This window comes from Cygnus olor, chromosome 9 (assembly GCF_009769625.2).
Source record: "Cygnus olor isolate bCygOlo1 chromosome 9, bCygOlo1.pri.v2, whole genome shotgun sequence".
Classification (NCBI taxonomy): domain Eukaryota; kingdom Metazoa; phylum Chordata; class Aves; order Anseriformes; family Anatidae; genus Cygnus; species Cygnus olor.
Window position 1 is genome coordinate 10,554,747 of NC_049177.1, and position 26,186 is coordinate 10,580,932.

The 26,186-nt window shown below is 48.2% G+C and overlaps 2 long non-coding RNA genes across 2 annotated transcripts; both read right to left on the reverse strand.

Moving 5' to 3' along the window:
* Positions 1-358: 358 nt before the first annotated feature.
* Positions 359-16,891, reverse strand: LOC121074840. The gene is made up of 6 exons (XR_005822561.1): positions 15,322-16,891; positions 12,502-12,713; positions 10,089-12,087; positions 4,192-4,342; positions 3,032-3,229; positions 359-1,798 (listed from the first exon to the last, which is right to left on the reverse strand). It is a non-coding gene; the product is annotated as an uncharacterized LOC121074840 (long non-coding RNA).
* Positions 16,892-22,048: 5,157 nt separating this feature from the next.
* Positions 22,049-25,446, reverse strand: LOC121074951. The gene is made up of 3 exons (XR_005822649.1): positions 24,749-25,446; positions 24,083-24,282; positions 22,049-23,939 (listed from the first exon to the last, which is right to left on the reverse strand). It is a non-coding gene; the product is annotated as an uncharacterized LOC121074951 (long non-coding RNA).
* Between the last annotated feature and the right edge of the window lie 740 nt (positions 25,447-26,186).

Genomic DNA, 26,186 nt, shown 5'->3' on the forward strand with positions numbered 1-26,186 from the left:
AAAGCCCTGAAGCCACTTGGTCAGACATCTCCCAACATGTTTTCTCAGTTTCTCAGTTATTGCTGGATGAATCAGAAGTTCTTCAGGGAGCAGTGAGGATGTTTTTGCAAGTGGCAAAACCCAGGTTAAATGTCAGTGGCTGAAAAAGCTCAATTCCAGTATCTGCTTCTTGCTCCCAGAGGAGATTCCTTCTCCTTCTCCTTCTCCTTCTCCTTCTCCTTCTCCTTCTCCTTCTCCTTCTCCTTCTCCTTCTCCTTCTCCTTCTCCTTCTCCTTCTCCTTCTCCTTCTCCTTCTCCTTCTCCTTCTCCTCCTCCTCCTTCTCCTTCTCCTTCTCCTCCTTTTCCCTTCTTCTCCCATTCTTCTTTCTCTTCCTTCTCCTCTTCTCCTTCTTTCTCCTTCTCTTCCAGCTCTTCTGCCTCCTCCTCCTTCCCCCTAACTCACCATCTCCCTTTGGTTTCTCCTCCCTTTCCTTCTCCCCATCACACATCACATGGTGGATGCAGGAGGCTCTCAAAGGCAAGAGCAGGCTTTGGGCACCATTATCCACACCAGCAGCATTGACCAGAAACCAGGGTTTCAGCCAGGAAATCGTGGTGGTAATCTCCTTCAAGGAGGTGCTCCCATTTTTCATGATGGTCAGTCCTTGCAGGATGTGGATGAAAAGAGAAAGCATTTCATTTGCTCTTTGGAAGCTGGAGCTATAGATCAAGACCCGGCTCATTCCCCTGAAGACTGGAAATGGTGGTTTGTTTTTTTTTGTTTTGTTTTTTTCAAGAATTGAGGCTATACTCTGTGAAAACTGAAACAGTTACCTACACTTTCATCTGGAGGTCAGCAGTAGAGATTTTTCTCCAACAGCTGGATAAATCCAGGCTGTTAGTGCTGCTCCTTCCCACTCTCCTCAGTTATTGCTTTTTATTACATGAAGGGTGAGGAACAAGCAAATACCTCCTCTTCCCATCTTTGCCCTTGCTTGTTTGCACAAAGCAGCCAAATGTCTTCCTGCTGACACTTGGGACCCAAGCCCTTTTGGTGGCCATGATGTTGCTCTTTGGATGCCACAGTCTGGATGCAGATGCTCAGGGCTGCTTATTCCTAGCAGATGGCCTAGAAAGGTTATTTTTGTACAGCAAGACACAGGCTGATGGGGACGTAGACCTTTCTCTACCATGAAAGAGGCAGCCCTGCACCTTGCCCACCAGGATGGTGGGTTGTGCTTCTTCAGAGCCTTTAGGGATGTCCTGTCACCAAGCCAGCACATCTTCCTGCCACACATCACTTGTCCTGCGCTCCCTGTGGGCTGGTCTGGGGAGACAGCAACCTCTACGTCAGTCACATCCTGCTCAAGGAAAGCAGCTCCTGGTGTTTTATGGACACCTCCGAGATGCTTCTTCCCAGGCCCGTAGCTGAGGACAGGTCCTTCAGCCCTTGAGTTCCCTGGGAGATGAGTGGCTCAGCCAGAGCCTCACGGACTCCACTCTGCATCTTGGAGACTCAGCTTCACCACCATGGACATCCCAGGCTGCTGTGCCCACTCCTCTCGCCTGGCATGGGTGCCATGGGACTGGGCCGCCTTTTGCTGCCTGATCTCAGATCTCTGGCAGGAGGGTTTCTGAAACCACGCTGCACTCCTGCGTCCGTGAGCCTGCAGCTGTAAATCCTGTGCCTCTGCCATAAGCGGTGATTGAGCCTGTCTAGCTTAATTTATTCCTTTGGAGCCCATGCAGTTATGGCAGAGATGATTGCCTGCTCAAGGAGCAGCGCTTGGGATGAAATCTTTCCCTCTTGAGAGCTCTGCTGGAAAAACACTGCAGCATTTGTGAACCACCAGCATCCATACGTACCCTGTATCCTTGCCTGGACACTTTTCTGTGACGTCATCATCCCTCCTGACCTCCCTTTCTCTCCCTTCCTTAATCCCTTTTATCTCTGCTTCATTTCTACCACTGTCCCCTACTGTTCGGGCTCCTCATTAGGTGATGGAGCAAATCATGACAGCGATGCTGCCAACTTGATAGCTCCTTGGGGTGCCACCTGTGCAGCTCGTGGCTGTCCCACACAGGCACCCAATTTCAGGCAGCAGAAGGGGAAAAGGAAAGCATGGTATAGGCGTGCATTGAGCGGAGATTTCAACCCCACCTTGGGGTGATGAATTATGGAGCTTCAGTGGTCTCGCACCCCCATGGACCTGCCCTTCCCAGCAGCTCCATTACCAAATAGCCCAAATTCCCTACCTGGGACCCAGAGAGGGGCTCAACTTAAGCTGTGGGTGCTGAGCATGAATAATTTGTCCCTGGGGGAAACCCCCCCATGCGCCCCCGGCCGCTGCCTCGGTGTGGCTCTGGAGCCCAGCGAGAAGTGCGCTGCATTGTTTGTCACCTGAAGCACTTGAAAAAATTACACAAATCCATCAAAGTAATGAATCTTCTCAGCGGTGGCAAATAGACAGAGACAGACAGGCACTCAGCTGAAACAAGTCATCTTTAAAAATTAATACAAAATAAACAGCTGGCCTTTTGCTCCATTTCCAGGTGACAGCTGCGTGGTTTGGGCGAGGGGACGGGCTGGGGATGGGTGATGGCCCTCAAGGGGACCGCATCCCTGGGGCAGGGACATGTCCGCCTCCGTGTCCCTGTCACTGTCACGGTGTCACCTCCATCCTCAGCAGCATCTGGCTGCTCCGGGAGCGAAGGAGCAACACAGCGGTCGATGCTGCATTATGCTGATGACTGCTTAAGAAATAACCAAATTTTCAGGAGCGCCGAAGCCTCATCACCTTCCTACAGCCTTGTCGGGCTCCTGCCAGCCCTCGCAGCTCTCGAATCGGTTTGTCTGCCTCTGATGGAGCTGGTATGCTCCTTAGGGGACAGACTGCGCTTGCTCCCACGCCTGCATGCTGCTTCTCACAGTGTGGGCTCAATAAATAATTAATAGTGGTGCTGCTGCCTCCTCCAAGCTTTCATTTCATTACCCAGGTATAACATATCTATCTATAAATGTGTGTATGTGTGTGTGCACAGATATACATACCTCTCTAGGCATTCAGTGTATACATGACCAGCACACAGACCGAGAGGTGATGGGGGTCCCGTTCCTGCTCCCACCCCATCTCCTTGTGCTTGCACCCTGCTCCAAAGCCTTGGTCCTGTTCTCAGCTGAGGCAGCGCAGCAGCGAAGCACATCAGGATGGGGGCTCCTGCTTCAAGCTGCAGGAAAAGCAGTGCATACCTGGGGAGGTGCAGAAAACAAAAAATTGCCTCAAAATGCCCAGGAGCTGACCAGAAGGTGGTGGGAAAAGATTTCCTGAGCCCTTTGCAGCAAACAAGTCAGATTTCATTTTCTTTTTCATTTTTTTCACAAAAAAAGCCCATCAGTGGGGAAAAAAAATCAAACCCAGCTCTCATTTGAATAAAAACCCAGAGAAATTTAGTCATTAGCTTACTGGCAGAATGAGTTTTAAGTGGGCTTCTGTACATTTTTAAATATTCTTGTCGCTGCTTGATCCCAGCATTGCTGCTTCTCCATCGGCCACAGTCTGACCCCTCCAATGGTCCGAGAGGCAGGAAAGCAGCAGAAGGCAAACTGCTCTCGACCATAAGCATCCCTCTTCTGCTCCAGCCGCTCCCATCTTGAGGCTTTTTTATTTATTAGTCTGCAAACAGGCGGGCACGCCGGTACCTGCGGGGCTGCCCTTGCCCTGCAGAGAGCGCGGGGCTGGAGAGCAGGGAGAAAGACGGATGGATCCTGAATTGAGTCGAATTTATGGGGCTCCGCGATTCCTGCTGCCATATGTCTCCGGGAAATGACACCACCACTTCAGGAGCAGAGATTAATCTGAGCCGGCAGGAGAAGGACAAAACAAATCATCTACTGCAGGAATCTCATTTGATGCCTGTTAGTAAAAGCACCGGGATGAATGGCTTTTGTAAAGACCATACTGCAACATGCTTTTTTTTTCCCCTTTCCTCCGTTGTTCTGCAAATTGAGGTCTATGAGGTGTGTGGCGGAGGTAATCCCGGGGTCGCTTGCGGACAAGGTGCAGGATGAGGTGTTTCCAGGAGTTTTTGCGCTGAGGCTGGATGAAATGCAGAGTGTGGGATGTAAGAGCAAGAATGGAGCTGGAAGCCAAGCTAGAGCTGGGATCCTATGAGTGTGCACAGGGATGGGGGAGAGGTGGACACATCCTGCACCACGCCATGTATCAAACCTGCTGCTTTTAACCATGGGATCACCTGAAGGTCAAGGAGAAGCAGCAGGTTGTGAGGAAGGGACTGCAGGTCTCCGGGGACAGCACGGCCTGTGCTTCCAGGGCGTCACCTCCATACGTCCAAGGAAGAAATCCTTTACTGAAAAAACAAAAACAAAAAAAAACATTAATTCTCAAGTTCTGCAGAAAATGGGGTCAGGGCAGCCTGCAAATCCAGCCCCTACAAACCATCCCAATGATGCTCCTTATCCTGCCCAAGCAGCCCAGCTGGATGCAGCCCCGGGGCGGCAGCGGTACCCAGCGCTGAGCACTGCTCCTGCACGATGCTTTGTGTCCCAGCTCGATACAGAATCAATTCAATTGATCTTTTTTTAAGGTGCAGCCTCACAACGGCTGAGACTGTGTAAGATGCAGCTAAGCATGCACTTCCACAAAATAATTTGTCAGGCCCCGCTGTAGAAACCTAATGACGGCTGTAATTTATTGCTGACAGATGATATTTATCACAGCAGCATCCCCTCTTTCTCTTTCTCTGTCTCGTTAGGAATGGCATCAATAATGTTTATTGTAGCTTTTAATTTTTTATCGTTGGTATTCTTACCTGCACTGATGATGGCTGGCTGGAGATGAGAAAAGGCATTAAAGCAGACAGAGGCTTTGATATGTATTCGAGGGTGAATAATGAAGTTAGGAATTCTTCCTGCATGCTCACACTGGGTGTACATGGTGGTGGAGCCCGCCCCAACAGCAAGGAAAAAGTGGGGTGTTTCCCCCCAAAAACCTCACCCACTGAGTCCTTCTACCTGTGCAAGGTCTGCAGGGATGCTCAGAGCTAGGAAAAGCAGTGGGATTGCCTCTAGTTTACCCCCAAACACCTCTCCCACAATGGTGCTACAAGCAGGAGCATCCTCTGCAGCGCTTTCCACCCGCGCTCATCTCACTGCTTGATGCACAGCCTTGCAATCGAGAACACCTCCGAGTAAATGTTATTTACTTGTTTTTTTTTCTGCCCAATTTGCCGGTGCCCCGCCACTAAATGAAGCTCGGCATTCCTCGATAGATGTTTGCATTTTGCACACAGCCGCTTTTCACACCTATTAAGTGATGCCCTGGTTAAGCTGAAACCCGCTCGTGTTGGCAGTTGCTTCGCTGCAGGGGGTTGCTCGCTGCCTTGCTTGAATTTTCAGGTGTTTGGACGGGCTGACAGCATGATGCCCTCATGAAAAATGGTTTCGTGCAGGCTGTACATCGCCATTGAGCTTGCACCGCTCCGATTATCCTGCACCTGATGCCAAGGGGTCAGAGGACTCGTGTCCCTAAAACAGCTGACCCTGCCACACCCCCAAAGTTTTCCCATTTCCCCATTTTCTTGCACTTTTTGCTAACTCTCGAGGAAATGTGTTGCACCAGGTTTTGATGCCCTCTGAACCAGCGGGACCAATGCTTCCCAAAGGGGATTTCTTCTTCCCTTTCCAGACATGAATAATTACCAACCCGGCGGTTATTTTAGCACCATTATAGGAGCCTCCCAGACTAGCTGGTCATTTACCGATTAGATAGACATTGCTCACATTGTTCATAACTGATTACAGGATTGACAGTTTGGCTTTCACCCAAAATTCGGAGTTCCAACTTAGCATAATTAGAAGTGAAAGGCAGAGCAGGCTGGGGGAAGGGGATAGTGCCTGCTGACGATTTAGCTAACGCTGGTTTTATTGATCCCTGAAAAGCCTCTGATGTTGCAGATCACTCTTTATAGGGCAATAAAGTTTATGGCTCAGGTTGTCTGGGGGGGGAGTAACTTCTACGTGTCCCCGGTGGCTCTGGTGCGCTGGCAGAAGCCATCTCCTGCGTGGTCCCTGGCCTCTGGGAAGGCAAAAAACAGGTCACCATTCCAGAAATTTGGATTTGCTGATTTTCTACCTAGAATCCCCAAGCCAAAGCTGGAATTTGATATTTGTCTTGAAATCAAAATTCCAGAAAAGCAACGATGATGAAATTAGAAAGTAATCCCTCCTGTGTCACAGTGCAAGCTTTTCTGCTTACAGAAAATATTATTTTACGTTATTCTACTTTGCGCTATCTCATCCCATCCCTCTACCAAATTCTTTCTTAGTTTACCCCACAAAACTTTGGAATTTGTAATGCTTAATATATCCATAGCCTTCCCTGCATTTATTCTCACAACACCTCTCTGCTGCAGGCTGGGATTGGTACCCCCTAGAAGCACAAAACAATCCAGCAATTTGTCCACAGCAATAAAAATTACCCACAGCAGGAGCAAGATGGAGCTTCTGCATTCTCCACAGCCAGCATGAGCGATGCAGCAGGCGGCTCTCGGTCTGCAGCCCGGGGAATGTGAGTGATGGGGACAGTGAGCGGCCGGGGGCACTTCGGGAGGGGGCTGAGGGCTTTTTCCTCCTCCCAGCCCCTCCACACCTTCTCTCTGACCGCTGCAGTCCCAATGTGCTGGCGGAGCTCTGGTTCCCGGCCCTGTGGCTTTGAGCTCATTTGTCAAACCCAGAGATCTTCATGAAGGGCTGTTAGCAGAGCATTTACTTCCCATCTCTCATCCTACCCTGTCATCACCTTACTAGATTAATTAAGGAAAAAAGACAAGGCATATTGCCTCCCTTTTGTTTCTCCTTTCCCTGCTTTTTTTTTTAACAGCCCCTTCTTCTCCATTCATGCCCTGAACACCGCTGAAGAGCAAAACAAGCAACACTCAACAGTTCCCTCTTCCCTCTCGTGGATAATATATCCTTTCATTTTTTTTTTTTTTTTTCCTATGTCTTTGTGAGTGTAATTGGTTTGGTGAGCTTTGTCCTGACCATCAATCCTCCCCAACAGCCTCAGCTGCTAAAGCTAAGCCAGGAAATCTCCCCAGGCCATTGACCTAGGGCTGCTGTAGAGCTCGTTCCAGACTTACAGCCCCAGACCAGGGGCTGGCGCCCGGCCCTGCAGCACACCAAGGCTGCACGGTGCTGTGCACCTCAGTTCCTACGAGTTAAAGAATAGGATACGGTTCTAAGAACAAGGTGTTTTCAGACAGCAGGGACACTGGGAAGTTCTCTGTGAAGGACTCTATGAGCACCACCCTCTTCCCCGAACTGGCCTTACCCTCTCGTACCCAAGGAGGCTTTGTGTTGGCTTCTGTTGTGCCTCTGGAGAGAGATGAGGACAGGTTTTCTGAGGGTTTGCTCGGGTGTGCTGGCAGTGGTCCAGGGGGGTTGGTCGGCCAGACCCAGCTGTACCTGTGTGGCTTGGTTTCAGCCCTACCTGCAGGCACAGGTGACTTTTGGAGGGTCCCTCCAGGCCCGTCCTGGCTGCTTCATGTGCGGCTGAGGTAGGAGGGCTTTCTCCTCACAAGCAGGGGCCCGACCTGGCTCACTGCAGCCCATGATGGTTCTTGGAGATCTTGCATGAAGCCTTCAGTGGGCAGCCAGGGTGCTCCCATGGGACATCACCCCCATGGCATGAGAGCTGCCACCACTGTCACAAAGGCTGCCCTGGCTCCCTGCACTAAAGCAAGAGCCTACAGGAGAACGGGAAAACATCCTGACCCCTTTTCCCTGCTCTACCAACAACTCATCTCCAGCCCACTCAAAGCAATGGAAGTCTCTCCCTGACTTTGCTGGACTTCAGAGCCAGCCCTGCCTTAGTGCAAGCTTGGTCCCACGGCTTTGTGAAGCCATCAATCTCCATCATCTCTGTAACCCCAAGCCACACACGGTATAAAGATGTGAAGCAGCAGGTCCTCAGCTGATGCACATCAATACGGATCTCCCGTAGTCGGTGGAGTTAACTTACAACCAGCCGGGGAGGTAACCCAAAATGCTGCTCGGTGGAGCAAAAGAAATTTCTGCAGTAATTAGATCTAGAGCATGATTACCCAAAGGGAAACAAAAAACAAATGTGGGTGACAGATATTTCCAGGATAACTGCAGTTATTAATGCTTTTCTCTACCAGTGACAGGCACCAGGGATTAGTATTGCCTGAAAAAGTCTGGTTTAGTGTGGGAAAAAATGAGGGCTGGAAATGAAGCAAGTAGAAGGCCATATGCTGCTCGGTGTGCTCAGGGGGTCCTGGGAGGATAGCTTTAGCCAAAACAACAAAAGGCAAGTATGTGAGGCATATGTGAGGAGAAACATGAACCTGTTGCTTATAAGTTACCAGTTTAAAAGGAAAAAAAAATTAGGAACCTGCTATTCTCTATTGCACAAGTTCACCCTGAATTAGTGACCCTATTTGTGAGCGCCCATCCACCGCTGAGCAGTCCTGGGTGATAGAGTTGGGTCTTGGGATAAACATCTTCAGCTTGGCCTGAGCATGAAGCCGTGCCTGCCCTACTGCCTCGTGTTATTTGGGTGGTAGCATGAAATATCAGCCTTCCATCACATACCGCGGAGCCTTTTCCTCTGTGTTTGCTGCAAGAGTAGACGTCCTTCCCAGCCTGAGAATGGTGGGAAAGGCACGGGAAGAGCTTGCATTCAAATGAGCTAGCCCATGGCCTTGCTGCGCAACTTGGGCAAGCAACCACGAGCTCAAAATGTGAATAAAAGCACAGCTGAGAGCTGTGTGTGGGCTGCTAAGGGTATGGGAATAGCACGGGCTCAACCACCCTAGGGTTTGCTGTGGGGCGTGCACACTTGTAAACATCTCCCTCTGCTCCAAGAGCGTCAGTCAGCATGGCTGGCTACCGAGAACCATATGGGCTCCCTGAAAAGCATCAGGTCCTGTTTTAATAAAAGGTTTGGAAGCGAGTAGTGCTAAAACAACAACATAGGCTAGGCATTAAAATGAGGACAAGGACGTGCTTTTTTTTTTTTTTTCTTTCCCCTTTCAAACGTAAGGAGTGCTGACATTTAGGGAGTAATAAGATTAACCCCTAACATGGTGATTTGCCAGTAAGTGCAATTTGGAGCAAACTGTTTGTGTTCTGCTGTCTGCCCTGGCTCACCCCCAGGGGTGCTAGCAAGGGCCTGGCCTGGCAGGCAGAAGGTCCACCCAGCTCATCATCCATCTCCTCCTGCAGCCGGATGCTTTGGGGAAAGCACAAGACCTTTACAGCGGGCAGCTGCACGATAACCTGTCCACAATGAAGCTGAAATTTAAGCTTAAAATCAGATATTTAAAAGACCATCCAAAATACATGGCACCATCAGGGCTCCTAACCATAATTAGTCTTCTTGGCTGCCGAAAAGCCACTTTTATCTTCATTTCTCCTATGGATTTGATTGGATGGGCAGCTCCTCAGCTGAAGTATATGCATGGGGTAAGGCACAGTGAAAGCTCATCTGCAAAGTATCCCACCTGCATCGCTGGAGGACCCACACCTGGCTGACGAGGTGACAAGAAGGTGCAAGATGCTCCTGGGGAGGTGGGAGCAGCCCTGGCTCATGGCATCAGCACTTTGGGTGCAGACAAAGGAAGGCAAATTTAAAAATGGGAGAGAAGAAACACTTTGGCGTGCTGGGAAGGGGGTAGCTGCCACCAAAAATACTTGAGCTGGATAATCATCATTGTCTGGCTTTTTGGGGTATTATTAACCACCATAATTTGACCTTGTCCTTGGGCATTCCTCCATAGCAGTGCCATCACCCATAGCAGACAGCCCCATCTGCTACAATGTCTTATTCTGCAGGCTGTCTGGTTTATTCCAGCTTTTGAGGCATTTAATGGTGATTTGGCTTTTTTTTTTTTTTTTAAACAATGAGATCAGTTTGACACAAATTGACTTTTGCTGCTGATACTCTGGTTCTCCACAGGACACCTGGCTTGGAAATATGGGAAGACAGGACCAGTGTTTCCCACCTCACAGCTGGGCTGGCTTTCACAAGCTCTGGTAGATGAGAGTGTTTTTTAAAAGTGCCACCTACCTCCCTTCTGTACTTCAAATTGTCTTGAAACATCCCTCCAGGTACTTAGGAAACACCAAAACCTGGGCTGAAGGAAAAGCACTCCTAACTCCTGCAAGACAGTCACCAAATCCAAACATCTCACAAAGAATAATCAGAACGTCACATAAACACCAAAACCACAATGCAGAGAAAGACAGAACTCTGTCTTCCTCACTCTGTGTACTGCTTTTGGTTTGGTCCTTGGTTGGAAAAATTCTCCCCCAGCTGCTACCTAGCAGAGCATTTCACTGAACTTGGGGATTCCTATCCTATCCTATCCTATCCTATCCTATCCTCCCCTTTAGAAAACTGTGATTTGCTATTTGACCTGAAAACTGAACATCTTTGGCTAAAAGATAACAAAATATAGAAGCTGGTGGGTGTAAACTGCTGGAACCCTGATCTGGTGTGGCTCTTTTTAACCTTAAAAAAGGAAAGGAAAAATCCCACAAACAAACAAATGCAACTGCTCTGCATTTCTGTCACCCAAGATGCAGATGAAGAAAACTCAGACAGCTGGAAAGCTGCATCGAGGTAGGAGCTCCTGGAGCTCTTCCCATGGGAAGGCAAGATATTTATTTAAAGACAGGACTGAATTCCAACAGACACAGGGAAATGTCAAAATATTGCACAAGCAGGAAGAGGAACGAATACAATTGTCTCTGCAGCCTATGCATAATGAATAACTTATCGCCCGGGCAAAGCAAAAGTCATAATAAAGCAAGTCAAAGGAAACCACTGCTAAATCAAGTGTTTACAGAGGGGAATAGCACTTCGTTCCCTGGCCAAAATGTATTTAAGCAGATAGCGTAAACAGAGTGCTGATAGGGCAGATAGCAAAAAAAGCCTAACGGAAGGAGGGACAGCAAGAACCGGGCAGCAGCTGTGCCTTCCCCTGACCGCGGTCAACTGCACGCAGAGCATCTTGCCTGAGGGAGCTACAGGAGGGGCTGGTGCTGCTGGTGCCAACCTCCCTCCAAATCACCAGGGAACCATGACAGTAAATTTAGGCTTAAAACCTCATTTTTGAATGGCTGAAGCTAGGTGAATGCCCACCCTCCCGCGTGCAGCGTGACTGATCCGCAGAAGAGCCGGCATATGATGAATTAAAGCCTTTGAAAATACCTGCTTGAAGCCATGTGAGAACTGCTTTCCAACAGAGATGCATTTTTGGGATGACAGCTGCATTCAGGATTTGTTTTGGAGATCACAACTGAAATCACCTAGAATTAAATTTTACTGCAGTATAGAGTGGTGTATTCCTACCAATTCCCATTACAATGCCTTATACATTGCTCTTATAAATTTATTTTCTAAGCATAAATTTTCAATGGGAAAAAGTTTTGTTCAGCTGGCTAAGATTTTCACTTTTCAAAATATTAAGAGTACTGAATTCATTAAAAAATTCTTTCAATTTTCTCCATTTTTTCCAGTTACTTCAGAACTGGCTGAGCATCTAAAACAAAACAGAGGGAAAGAGATGATTTTTTCCCCCATTAACATATCTTCTCTTTTTTTTTTGTGCAATTTTTGTTCTCCACACTGCACTTGCTTTTAAGTTTGCATCCAGCCTGCGAGTCTGTGCACTACACATGTTGCCTCTGGGGGTTTATTGGCTAGGACCCTGCAGAGTGAAGCCCCTGTACAGGTGTCCCTCTCTGCTGGAAGCTTGTTTTGGGATGTGCAAATGGGAGAACAACTGGCTCACGGCGAACCGCATCTGCCTTTCCGCAGAGTCATGCTGTCTGTGTGCTGACAGCACGCCATGGATATAACGAAGATGAATGCTGCTGCACGCAGCACTGGAACCCAAAATAGAGTCCATGGGGGTGGAAGTTTTTTGACCCTTTGACTTCAGTGATGGGGATGATAATGACAAGAGAAGCACCGGTCTCAGCTGCTTCCCATCGGCTCCGCTCAGTGGAGAGGTTTCAGCTGGAGACTTCCCAGCTGCCTGGCATTTGGGAGGATTGCGGCGCTGATCGAGAAGGGATGAATTAAAGAAAAAAAGAGAAACCATGATGAATTAATCCTTCACCATGGCATTAGCACAACCCCACACCTCTCCTCCTCGTCAGCGGTGAAAAATGCCTCCTCTCCGCCAACAATTACCTTGCTTCGGCTCAGCCCTTCCAGCGCCGGCCCGGCGGTGATGGATGAGCCCTGGCCTAGCCCCGCCGCCGCCACCATCTGCCACCCCCCCACCGACACCCTTGTTACTGCACCACGGATCAAGGGCAAGTGGGGGAAACAGTGGCAGTGATAAAAAGCGCCTGGAAAAGCGTGAATTAGCCAAGGGAAGAGAGGAGATGAATGAAAAGGAGCAGGGCAAGGAAAAAAAAAAAAAAAAGAAGGAGATGGAAAGGCAAAAGGGGATGAAGCTGGGGACAACCTGGTGCTCATCCAGACCCCTTGCTGCACCCAGCTGGTCATTGCAGTGAGCCAGGAGGTGGGCGATGCTCGTATAGGCTCAAGGGCTTTGGGGGTGAGAAGGTGTGTAGTCACTGCCAAGCTCACCCAGGGACCAGCCTCCGTGGTGCCTGCAGGACAAGGCCATACGTCCCTGGTGACGCAGCCCTCCCACAGGCAGCTCCTCGTCTCCTCCTAGGAAAGGAAACCAAACCAGTTACAGTGAGTACCTATTACCTTACAGCAAGGGATAAAAGCTCTTTCCTTTCTAAAGGACTTCGGATAACTGTAGGGTTTATCAGCCTTGATATTTATCTTGGTAGCAGGAAGCCAAACATCTTCTGTGGATTCCTCTTGTTTTGTTCTCCAAAGGCATGCACTAGGATGTCGGTGAGGGGGAAGCTGGAGGAGCCTGGTAAATCTTTGCAAACCTCCCTTCTTCCGTAAGGAGAGGGAGATACAAGCCTCTGTGAAATCATGGTTTCGCTGAGGGAACTTTTCCAGGCTGGGTGGAGAGCTTCCACCTCCAAAGACAGCAGACTGGGACCTGGTTGTCCAGCCCCTCCCTGGTAATTTTCAGTCTTATCACGTCTCTAAGACCTGCAGCTTGGGAAACTCTGCCTTAAAGCGGAATCACTTTGGAGGGTAGTTGGTTACTTGCACTAAAAGCTCCGGATTAAATTTATAAGGGTAATAAACCCATTTCACTTCACAGGTTTGATCCCAGATTTGCCCTGCGCTGCTCAGGTCAGAGGAAGCTTTATGTTTGAGCCAAAATCCTTCTTCAGTCGGGATTTACAAACAAAAATAATACAACAGAGGAGAGGCTGGGGCTTATAAAGATGCTCTGAAAATGCTCACACAAGCAAAAAGGGACCCACAAGAATTATTCTCCCCACACCAGCTATGCCAATGCCCAGGGCACCGTCCTTGCCCCATCTGTCAGCCCAGCTCCTGAGACTGAACAAATCTCATTAATGGTCGTCAGATTTTGCCAGCGCTGTACAAGGGCCGTAATACAGCAAGCCTCTTTAAAATCAGAGATAAACCATTCTCTGTTTCAAGACACCCTGGATGCAAGGAACATAAACAACAACCGCTCAGGGATGCTGGAGAAAGGGCAGGCCAGCAGCACACCAGTATCTTGCTTGCATTAACTGTTGGGATGAGCCCATGTGTGAGCAGCCAGCGGCAATAAATGATCATTTCCTAAGTATGGGTGGAGAAACAAGCCTTCCTCAACTTAAAGCAACCAGCAGCATTAATGCATTAACAATTAAGAGAAGATCCCAATTAGCAGAGCTAGACCTGTTTGCAGGCAGAAGTAGCTGGGTTTACTCTTTGCCCCTTCTATTTAAAAGTGGCTTTGGCAATACTGCTGTGGAGGAGGCTTCCAGGCACATTTGGCAGCCCCTGCAAGGCCAGGACTGGTGATGGCTTCAGGACATCCAAGGAAAAATCCAAGAGGGAGAAAAATAGGGGTTGGTCACAACCAGAATACATAGAGTGACAGAATAACAGAATGGTTGAAGATGGAAGGGACCTCCAGGGGCACACTGGGTCCAAATCCCTGCTCAAGCAGGTACAACTAGAGTGGGTTGCCCAGGGAACATTTTCCCAGGAAGCATTAATTTAGGAATAGTGAATTAAGTGTCAGGAATTCTTCATTCCAAAAGCATATTTTGGAAAAACTTCCTCTGAACATTGCACAGGTTCTGAGTAATTTTGTCTACGAAGGATGTGTGTCTCAAACTAAAGTTTGGGAATTGACCAAAAGAAAACAGTGGGAACAAGGAGAGAACAAGTTTTGCACATGACGCTTGTTTTTAATGGCTCCTAATTTTGGCAAGCCACCTTAACGCTTGTAAGCTAAAATATTAACTTTAAAATAGCAAAAACACTCTCCCCCTCCTTCCTCCTCTTCCCCCAGTCCCTTTCTCACACATTTTTTCACTAATAGAAAGAGCAGAATAATCTAATTTGACGTTTTCGGATATATTCCCCGCAGGAACTGTAGAAATGCCACCTGCTACCTGCATGCTGGATTTGATCACAAATCAACAGCACCCAGTGCTGCCCAAGATCTCTTGATATTTTAATGGCTATGAAATACCTGGCCACTAATGACAACACATCCTGAACTGCACGCATTTTTTAAATGCCAAATGCCACCTCGCTACTTGTATCAGTCTTAATGGCACCTCTTTAATTATATGAATACAAATAACTAATTATATTCAGTGAAAATGGCTCCAAAACCTTGCATTTGAGGCTCGGCTATTCTGCGAGTGCAGAATTATTCCTGGGAAGGGCACTTAGTGGCTAGGTGCCCCCGCTCCACGCCATTCAGCTGCCCAAGGGAGGAGTCTTGCTCGCTCACAACCTACTGACACCGCCTGCAGCCACTGCACCAACTGGGCAGGAGCAGCTCAAGCCTTCTGCTGAACCCAGGCACCTCTTGACATGCCATGAGCACCCAGGAAGGCTCTTCTGAGCACCTAAATTGTTTATTTGTTGCTTCACGTCCTGTTCTTTTAGGCTCACCTGACCAGTAGCCACAAATATGGGGAGTGGGGGGAGAGAAAAAGTACAATTTCACAGCTAAATACAGTGCCAAGACTGATGCCAGTACATCAGTGAATGTGACAATAGGGAAAGACAAAAAATCGGCCAATGTGGCCATAAGAGACAGGAACTTGCTTCACTTGTATATTATGCTGCTGCTGCTTAAACCACCAGGTACTGGCCCTTGGCTGGCTGCTTTGCTCTCAAGGAACCAGAGGTTGAGTGGCTGGGTACTCACCTAACTCCCGTGGCAGGCTATGCAGCCAGCTGCAACACCATCAAATGAGATCCCCACGCTGTGGTTTCTGCACCCTCGTTGGCCATGAAACATCTGAGCCTGCGCCGAAATAAACAAGTTTGTGCTATTTTGCTCAAGGAGCCACAACCTTTCTGCTCCTGGCTGCATGGCTGGAAGAAGATTGGGTATAGCTTCCAAGGGTTCAAACTAGGGAAAAAAAGAATGAATTTGGTATTACTGGTTTCAGCCCCAGTCTCAGATCCGGGAAACACCATTCCACCCTGAGCAAGCACAGTCCTGTCTGGAAGCAAAGAGATGTCAAACGATGTGTTCAAGGGAGACACTGATTTCTGGGGCTGCAGCATCGATCTCAAGGGATGCTCCCACACAGCACATCCACCACTACATCTTTGGATTGCGCTGACTTTCCATCACCCCACTTCTCCGAGGACCTGGAAGAAGCCCCGAATACACCTCCCAGTGCCGTAGGCTCTTCTGACATTGGGAGAGGAGCATCTCAACTGTCTTTGGGCCCAGCTGTATTATAAGCAGCGCCAGAACCATTCATAAGCCTTCAAAGTTTCCACATGCTTATGTGAGCAAATATTTGGACTGGAAGTGCTGTTAGTCATTATTTGCAGTTCATTTTCTCGTATTTGTTCTGTCTTCTAAATAATAAAAAAAGAGAAAGCCAAGATGACAGCTCACAGCATTCACATCCAGCAGCAGAAACAACACCTGTTTTTTTCGGCAAACACCTTGGTTACACAAAGGCAGCCTCTGCAGCTCCCTGGGTAGTGCTGCAGCACAAGCAGCCTGTGCCAGGCAGGGATTTGCCCCCTTGCTCGGAGCCACCAGGACCCACAGCTCTGAAGGGTCCTGAGCATCCAGGGTGAAAACCCACGCTGTTGGCGGACTTTGCTGATGCACAGAGGTTTTCTGGATTTACACCCCAGGGCACAGAAACAAGAATTATTTTCTCTGGGTTGGTTTTTTTTTTTTGGCCTCGCTGGGGTTTGGGGGCTTTCTTGCTTCGTTGCTATTTGGCACCTCATTTGGAGGCCTGATCGTGGCAACAGCTGTTACTCAAGCTCGGGGCTTAGCGCTATTAATCATGTCAGGAGGCAGCAGCATTACCTACAGCAGGACATACTGCAGCTGGTGGCAGGCGTCTGCAGAACCAGCCCCTCGACATGTTTGCCAAGGGAGGGTTTCCACCTGCCTGTGTAAGTGCAAGGCTCCCTGGGCACAGAGGCATGAGAGCAGCTATTCAACAGCGGAGGAGCTCCGTGGCAGTGCTGGCATCCAAACTACTCAGGCATCTTCATCTCAAAAAGCACCCCTCCAAAACACCTACAAATTACAACTCCAACAGCCTGTTTCTCTGTGCCTCCGGCTGTGTTGAAAGCAATACATCCCGAGACTGGGCAGCATCTACAGGCGAGCCAGCGCTTCAGTATAAGTAAGCTGCAAAGAAAGCATGGTGTTACTCCTTTTGGCAAAGGTAGTGACTGGGGGGAGCAGGGGAGCCAGGGATGCAGGCCTGCACCTGGCACCTTCTGCACCAGAGTCATTACAGCCATCCTAACACCTTACTTCCAACACGAGTGGCTAATTTCTGGCTGCTTCCACAGGAATGGCTTGTTTAGTCCCAGAAAAATCTAGACGGAAGACAGATTTGTGCCTAGCAAGCATTTCAATTCTAACAGAAACCCCCGTGGCAGAATGACTCCCCAAAAGGCACCTGCTCCCTTGGACTTGAGCCCACTGGGAAGATCAGTGACATAGGTGGCTACAGCACAACCCTCCCAAATGCCACCAAAGCCCTCCACCTACAAGGAGACTTTCAGGGCTTTCTGTGGTCGCTTGTAGAGATGGAGAAAGGATCTCATTCTGAGGAAAGCGTAGACTTACTGCAAATGCTCGTGCTGAGAACAAATGGGGCTTTCTGCGGAAATGACTTCAAACATCCTTATTGACAAGGAAAGGAGAATAATCCCAAACTGGTGGAAATACGTGGCCCAACAGAAGTAAAGTTAATGTAACATGGCAATATCCCAACCAGCCTCTATTTACCAGATAGTCTCTCCTCTGAGTCATGCATTGATGTGACTATTAATAATGCACTGTTATAAAAATCCATCCTTGTAGGAGGAAGGATGCTGTCAAGACTCGAGCAATTTCTTGTTTTCAGTGAAATATGGGTAACATTTGTGTTGTGTTTTCAATCCCTCTTTTCAGGTTATTTTCCATTTCCACTTTAATAATAATCTTTAGGCCTAAAATAGCATCTTGCTTTTACAACCAGAGTGACCTTTTATGTTACGTGCTTATTAGCTGGAAACAAACAACTTGTTCAGTTTCAGGTTGACAATAGATACTGCTGCTTTCGCCTCAGTGGGCTTCACCAGGTTAAGTTGGTCTCTACTGCTTCCAGTCTGCTGATGGGGAAACTGAGGCAGGGGGCAAGAAAATCACCTACTTGGCAATGTCGGCCAGCTAGGAAGGGGTCTGGGAGCAATGCTGGTGTGGTTGCACTGGTTAGGGGATGTCCTTGGGAAGAAAATCTGAGAACCCTGAAGAGCGTAATTCACTTATCGGTATTTTGCAGAATTCCCACCCCTTGCAAAATAATGAAAATTGTAGGGTCCTTCTGAAAAAGGGAGGCTTCTCTCTCACAGAGAATTGTTCTAGGATTACAGAAGTACCTGTTTCTTCCAAAAACCCACAGTTCGCAATTAATGGACTTTGGTACAGCACCAACAGGACATTTTTTCCTCAGGTTTCATACTTTGGTTCACGTACGATATTTCCTTTTCCAGCTGTCATAACAGTCCCTCTTAATTTTGTGCTTTCCAACAGTGTTTGAATTCAGTGGGGACTAAAGCACCAGGTAACACTTGCCTTTAATATTAATAGCTACTTTTTATTCTGGAGTTACCTGGGTTAGTTTAGAGAAGAGATTCTCCATGGTAAAGCCCTCGTGCTTTGTTTCACAATGGACTCCTGGAATATTTCAATATTCCCATCTCCTTGGGCTGCCTCTTTTAAAAACCCATATTAACATTTCCTGAAATACTATCAGAATTACGTAGTATCTTCAGGCAGGCAGGATGATTTTCCTGGCCAGCTGTAATTAACGCCCTGATGATTTCCCCCCTAAAAGTCAAAGCAGTGCCACATGAAATGCCCAAACCTTTTGAAGAAGAAATACTCCATTCACCCAACACACGCTTCAGGGCTGATACACAGGGAGAAAAGCATGCTCAGCATTACATCTACAACCTTAGTCAGCCTGTTGCTTCTTAGATACCAACCCACGCCTACAGGGAGCTCAGATTTTCTTGATAGAGAGTTCAGGGCTATCCTTGAAGTAAATGATACCTGAAGAAGGCTCCTGCCTCTTCCGAGCTGCAGCCTAATGCTGGAGAGCAACACAGGAATGACACTGCTGTACTGGAGCAAACAGATGAGCAGGTGACCTCGGCACGATAAGCTGCTGCTTCCAAGAATTCAGAAATCTGTGAAATCAGAAAAGCAGGCATAGTAGCTTAAAAAAAAAGTTATTAAAATAATAATTAAATGCTGCATTCTCCAAAGGACAAGAGGCCAAGGAACAAGACAGAGGGGTGACTCATGCTGGTAGAGCATGATGGCCATGTTGATCAGATCTTTAACCACTTCTTGGTCTGCTCAGGATGCATTTTCCTGTAGGCATCCTGATTTAGCCAACAAGGCTTGGACAGGCAGCTGCAGCTCTTTGCCCACAGGGCTCAGCTGCGGACCCTGAGCTGACCAGCTGGGGCCCACAGGAGGTCCAAACCCTCTGCACCCACAACCTGTGGCTCTTGGGGAGCGGAGGGCACTCCTCCATTATGAGAAGTGATCCAAGTTCTCTCAGTAAAGCCTTTCTCAGACACAAATGGGTTTAACAGCAAACAAAATGGAAATTTCCAATCTGCTGTTGCCCATTGATGAAAGAAAATCCACCCCACCACACACCCCTAAATGGTTTTCCACCCCTCAGCAAGCCCTTGGGCTGGAGACAGAGTGAAAAAGGACAGTTGGAGATAAACATCTATGTGCAATGCATGGGCTGCCTGAGATGGTTTTTAGGACTAACAGGGTGATCTCAGCAGCTGTGTGACTGCCAGACTCCCAGCCGTGCAGCGATACAAGGCATATTTGGAAGTTTTCCCACCTGCCGTCCCCCCCAAGCTGCAGTCTCACCACTGCTCTTTTTCCTCTAGGTGTCCCCTACCTTGCTTGTAGAAGTATGATGTGAAGGTGAGGGAGCCCGCTCCTGGTACCCAGAAGGGCAAATTGAGCACCATACGCCAAGCTGGGGCACATCCCTTGGACACAGCCACCCAGACACCACGAGAAAAACTGCACCAGGCTGCCCCTGCTCCTCCCTGCTTTACACTTAGCCTCCAGCACGAATTAGCAAAGTATGGATTTTTTGTTATTTAAACAAAAGTTCTGCAGTGAGTAAACAAGAAAGAACATTGTGCCAAGTGACCCTTGCATGCGTTTTAACTCCAGGAACATATCTGGAGTGAGTTAAGGAGCAGTCAGGTCAACATTTATGCCAGCAGGACTAGACCAGCAGTAACTTCTGATCAGGAGAGGGAGGCTGTTGACATCGAGGAGCAAGCATCAGGGCAGAAACTGCTCAAACCAGATTAGCCGGCAGCAGGAGGGATTGCCTGCCTGCATGCCCAGCTCCAAGCAGCGCCCTAGCTCAGATGAGTATGTGCAGATCAGTGCTGCATCGTGGAACACGTACTCTTATCTCCTGGCATGCATCCCCTGACGAATCAGCCTGAGGTCCTGAGCAGCACCCACTTGCACAGCACTGGTGTTGCTGCTTTGAAGGGCTGCCAGAAAGCCCTGGAGGCCTCCACACCCCACAGCTACGGTTAGCTGTGATGACACCAGCGGATGGAAGTCACCTTCAATGACTGGATGCAAGACAGCCTTGCAGGGTGCAGCTGCAATATCTTCTCAGCCTCATCTAGCTTTCCATGCAGCAGGATCTAGCTTTTCATCTGCCTCTCCTTTGCAAACAGACCTATTCCTTTTTTCGAGTGGGAGCAAGAGCCACCAGAGCTAGCAGATGTCTATTTTCTTTCATGGTCAGCATTTCTCCAGGCTTAGGTCTTACCCTGTCTCAACATGACAGAACACAACTGCCTGTCCTACTTCTCCACCTCCCTTGCAACAGCTTCATCCTGGCATCACGATTTCCTGACAGCCTTGGGAAAAGCACCCTGTGTCCCCTAAGCCTCCTTAAAAGAGTGTGCCTGGAGGGACCTGAAGAGCTCCCAGGGACAAAGTGGTTTGTCCCACCTCAGCCTGTGGTCCTCCCGGCTGCTCCCAGTCCCACCCTGCAGCTGGAATAGAGCCGAGCCCACCCAGGAGCCAACTGCCTGCACTGATGCAAGTGTTAATTTTCACCTATGGTAAATGCTCCTTTGAATAATTTATTGGTTATTTATTCTGCCTGAGAGGAAGGTCGGACTGTGCTTGTAAATGGAAACGCTCTGCAAAAGCTACAGAACAGTTTAACAATGATCAGTAGTTCTCAGCTGGACCAAGTTTTAAAGACTGACTGATGGAGAAGATCTGACACGTGGTGTTAATCTCAGGTCAGACAAGCTTCACCTATGCTGCTTTGCAGAGGGTTTTCCAAAGCATGCCTGACATGCATCCCCTGTCCCTGAATAACCTGACGTCAGCAGTGTCCCCTTCTCACCACCATGCCCACAGAAGTGGAGAGGGCTTCTCCACCCTTCAACAGACAGCTGACTTGCACAACACTGAGGTTAAGCCATGCCAATCCCTCTTTTCCCTCACCACAAGCTTGCATGCCTCCCTGTTCTGAGCCAGGGCTGCTGCTCTCTGACTGTCATCATCTTCACACAGGGAACAGCCCGAGCACTGCCCTGAATAGGCAATGACAGGAGGGAAAGAAGGAGCAAGAGGCTAGAAGTGACATGAACCAGACACAGATGCAGTGAAGGACCAGCAAGCTTGCCCATAGATGCTGTCACTGGAGAAGGTCCCCAGCTTTGTGGTATGATGAGAGCTAGGCATATAAGTGCCTCCTTGATTTTCCAACCATTCCTGACAAAAATGAAAGGCCCCTCCAAACTTTGGTTCACTAAAAAACAGCAGTACTTTCTATTTCTTGAATAACTATATTTTAATGCATTTTTGTTTACACAAAACTCCTGATATTATCAATCATTTGGCAGGACAGTGGGGAAGACTGAGGTCCCCAAAACAATACGCCACTGATGATAATCATCTTTGTTACCCTGAAAGTAAGCTTTTTCAATCAAAAAAACTTTTCTCCTTCTCTGGTTAAATCCTGCCAGCTCCACTCATGCTGACAATGCCAGCATGTACATCTGCAGCACAGATTTCTCCTGGGACTTTTGCAGAAAGCCAGAGTTGGGTGGGTTTGATCACTTTAAAAAATTGTTTGTTAAAGTTAATAGCATCTACTTTCCTCCCAGAATAATGTCTGCAGCAAAATGATCCTACTGGGGTCCATACGAAACAGCAGCACCATATAATTAACTGGGATACGGTAGAGATATTGGGGACTTTGGGTGATGATATTGCAGAACTGTTCTCTCATACAGACAAACAGATCACTGCATTATAACAGGGAAGACACAAAGGATATTTATTATTATTGTCTTCAAGCAAAGCTTGGTTTAATACACAATAGTGGATGGAAAGCCACAAGTGAAATAAAAATCCTCTAATTCACATCCTCACTGCTAAAATTACAGATAAAACAGTGATCCTGCATGTACAGAAGCCCAGCAAAATAGCAGGATAGATAAAAATAATATATATGTGGCTGAAATCCAAAGTACCTCAGACAAACCCTATTGGATGAAACAGTTTACCATGAAGGAGAGGGGGAGGCAGAATGAAGAGGCCACAGCAGAAGAGGATGAATGATTTTATGGGCTTTGATACTTAATGGTCCAACTGGAAATGATATGAAAGTCCCCGATTTTCAAGGTGACTGGTTCAAGCTGCCTCAAACATCAGCTGCCTCGAACATCAGTGGCCACTCTTGGAAGCCTCAGCTCGGCACTCTGAGGCTGTCCCCAGAGACCTGCTCAGCAAGAAGGCAGCCGGCCTCCGAATTTGGCCCCAACCCAAACTCTTTAGGCAACAGCTGATCTTGGCAAAGTTTCTGCTCTGTAGATTGAATTCAAAGAGCTTCTTCATGCTTCCCGACCTGGGATTAGAAACATTTTCATTCAAGAATTTAAAATTTATTACATTTTTAGTCCCAGCTCTGGGGTATCTGGTGTATTTTTTCTAACAAGGTTCTTTTTCCCCTTTTAACCCAAGATAAATCCTACTTCCTTGGGTGTCATGAAGCCACAGGCATGATCAAAGCCCATTCATACCTGCCAGGAGGACGTCCGTCTCACACTGTGATTGCCCAGGTGGTGTTCACATACTTGAATTATCGTCTTGAATCCAATAGTTATTAGTGACTGCTGTCATTTCTGTGCCTCTGACCTCCAGTGGTTTGTCCATCGCATCTGCCAGGGCTGGGGGGACAGGGACAGCCCAGCCACTTGCCATGATGCAGTCCCCGGCCCTGCTCTGACACCTGACATGTGCCAGGCCACAAATGGCTCCCGCTTGGTCTCCTCGCTCCCAAGCGACCCCTGCTCCTTTGAGGGGAAGCTGAGGCACAGCACAGACACCAACGGCCCCGGTTACAGCCCTGCTTTGGCCCACCACCAGCTGGCCTCTGCCACCGACAGGCTGCCTTCAGCACCAAGCAGGGCTCGGACCCGGCCCACCTTCTCCTCCCGAGGGTCCACCACTGTGAGGCTGCCCCGTGCCTTCTCCTTACCGAGCAGCCTTCAGTTTTACACACCTCAAACCCTTGGGCGTCCAGGTATCCTTGAGCAAAGGACTCCTGGGCTGAACAAGCACAGCCAAAAGGCAAATAAAATCCAAGGTGGTGCAATGGAAGCCACTGGAAGAGCACTCCAGACTCCTCCAGCGCCTGCAAGTGCTAATTGCCAGCAGTCCAATTACATTCATGTCTCTGATAGATTTAATCGCTGAGCTGCTGAAGGGAGAAGTGACCTATTATGGATCATTGTTTACAGCAAATTAGTTCAGAAATTCCCATCCTTCTGACTGTCGTGCTCAGAGGGCAAACTCCCTCAGCTGTACCAGCCAAGGGCTTCGCTGGCTCCAGCAAACGCAAGCTCATTCACAGAGAAGAGCTGAGCAAAGACACATCCAGGGCAGAAACACAGCCTGGCTGCTCAGCAAAAGAAAGATCTGAGATGAAAAGGGTCTGACACAGAAAGCAACAGCTCAGATGAAAAAAATCTCCAAGGAAAGAAGCTACAGAGGCTCTCTCTGCAGCAGCTGCTGGGGAATGACACAGGCACACCTACAGCATCGCTCCGGTCAGACCTGAAGGCTCAGATCTGAGATTAAACGGAGCTGGTGGAGCAGTGGGCTGGGTGGAGGGCCCAGGTGAGGCTGGTCAGGGCTATTGAGGCCTTCAGAGCTCTGACAGCTTCAGAGAGATGAAGTCTGCTTCTTGAGGGTTCCTAAAAGAGGAGGGAAAAGTCACAGATCTCCAGGCTGTTTAAACTCTAAAAGTAAACAAAAGAAATGCCTTTGCAGGATGCATATAGGGCTGGGCTGAAAACGTATTGAGAAGGATGCTTTTTTTTGTTTGTTTCAAACGTACATTTCTGATGGCTCTAAAACTCCTCTCCAAGTCAAGGCAGGTAGACTGAAGGTTGGGCCAATGGTAGACGTCTCTGTCCTGCTGCTGAAGTCTCTTGGTGATGTAGCTCAGTGCAGTACTCCTACCGGAGCCCTTATAGTCTTTGAGAGACAGCCCCTCCCGGTGCAGCAAGGTTGTGTGCTGCTCCCTGGGCTTTGTTGCTATTGTGCATGGATAAATACAACATCAGGACCACATTATCTGGACTGTTAGCTAGAGATAAAAAGAATTAAAGCAGGGGAACACAAGAAGCTTAAAAACAGGCCTGCCCTTGACTTGCACAATATATTTCAACAGACCCATAAAAAGATCAGGGAATTCACTCAAGCATGAATAGTTACAAGCATTAAAGAATGGCGGTATTATATTTATTATTAAAGCCCTTTTAAAGCCCCCTTATTGCAGATGGATTCTAAGCCTCTGGGGAAAGTCAGGGACAGGATATTTAGCAAAAATGTTATTAAAAATAGAAATTGTTTCCCATGACTTAACCTTATTGCCTGGGGGGAAATCACTTAGGTGATGTTATTGGAGAGCATACAGCCAGGAGACTGATTGTTATGGAAGACTATGCAGAAGGTTTCTGGAATAGCTGCAGCATTTCTGCTTCCAGGAAAGCAAATTTACCTGTGAACTCCCCCAAAAATGCAGGAGACTTCTTCCTCAAGTCCACATGCCTTTAGCCATCCTACAGTTGCTTCTGCAGCCCTCAGCTGCTGCCTGAAGGTGGTTCTGAGGATGGGAGTACTCTACACCACCTGTCACAGTAAGTGGAGAGCAGACAGGGCCATCAGCTGCTCAAGATAAACACAATTCATCACATCATCACCTGGCAATTTATCACAGAGATAACATTCACATGTGTCAAGTCCCCAGCCCCAGGATGCTCCAGTTCACTGTTCCTTCCTGGTCCAGAGGGACTTTGGACTGGTGGTGAAACAGGACGTGCAGGATGGTGCCATGGTTTGCTTGCTGCTCTAGTTCTAGCCTAATGTTACTAATAGAAAGCGCCCTTTTTTTTTTTTTTCTGAGTTTCCTTTAGAAACTGCAAGAAGGTTCAATTATGACAAATTGGCATTTTCTGTTGGAAAACCTCCTCTGCCCTATAGCCGTGGCCAAAGGCTCCTTGTCAAAGCAGTATCAAGTGTGACCCTCCCTTGCAAAGATGGCCTTAAGTTCTTTGAGAAATATGGCTCCAGAGGCCACAGAAATGCCAGCGGGACTGCTGAGCTGATCAAGTTGTCTCCTGTCTTCCTCCTGGGATACATATCAAGCAAGATGGGCAGATATCAAACATTCATCACAAGCGCTTGTCCCTTCAACAGCTGACATTGGTGCAGCAAAACACTTTTTGATCACTTGAGCTTAATGTCACTGCAATCGTTGCCTAGAATGTAATTTTGTCCTAAAAAAAAAAAAGAAAGAAGGGAAGGAGGATAAAAAAATAGACTCAAAGGTCTCCACGCTTTAAAAAAGCTGGCTCTGAAGTTTTGCAGCAAGCATCAGATCTCAGCAAATTCTGTAAACTCCCCCCCCCACACCTCCCATATTTGGACATTTTCCTCCTGCCTAATGATATTCCATCCATTATATAACTTCACAGATACTAGAGATCAGTATTAGGGAGTTCAGCTTCATTATTAGTACAGTTATTGTCCTTTGGAGACTGAGCTAATGGCCATTTGTCTTCTTCAATACAATTAACAACAATCCTCGCTGGACACCATGTAGGTTACACTCGGTGACACACCGCTACACCCCCTCCTCCAGCAGGACATGACCCCATCTCTGCAGACAAGATCTGGCTCCTTTCTCGCCAGCTGCACGCTATACATTTTAGCAGTGCATCAGGAAATGGCGCACTAAATTATCCAAGAACTCAACTGGGCAGGGCTTGAACCAAGAAAATCCATTTATTGATGGCCATTCCCCCTCTGAAGTGCTTGAGAAGGTTGACAAGACAGAAACGTGCCTTTCCTGGTCAGCCAAGATGGCTCTTCCCGAGGAGGATAAGGTCACATCTTCACAAAGGATGAAGGGTAGAAGCTGGAGGTCAGGGCCAGAT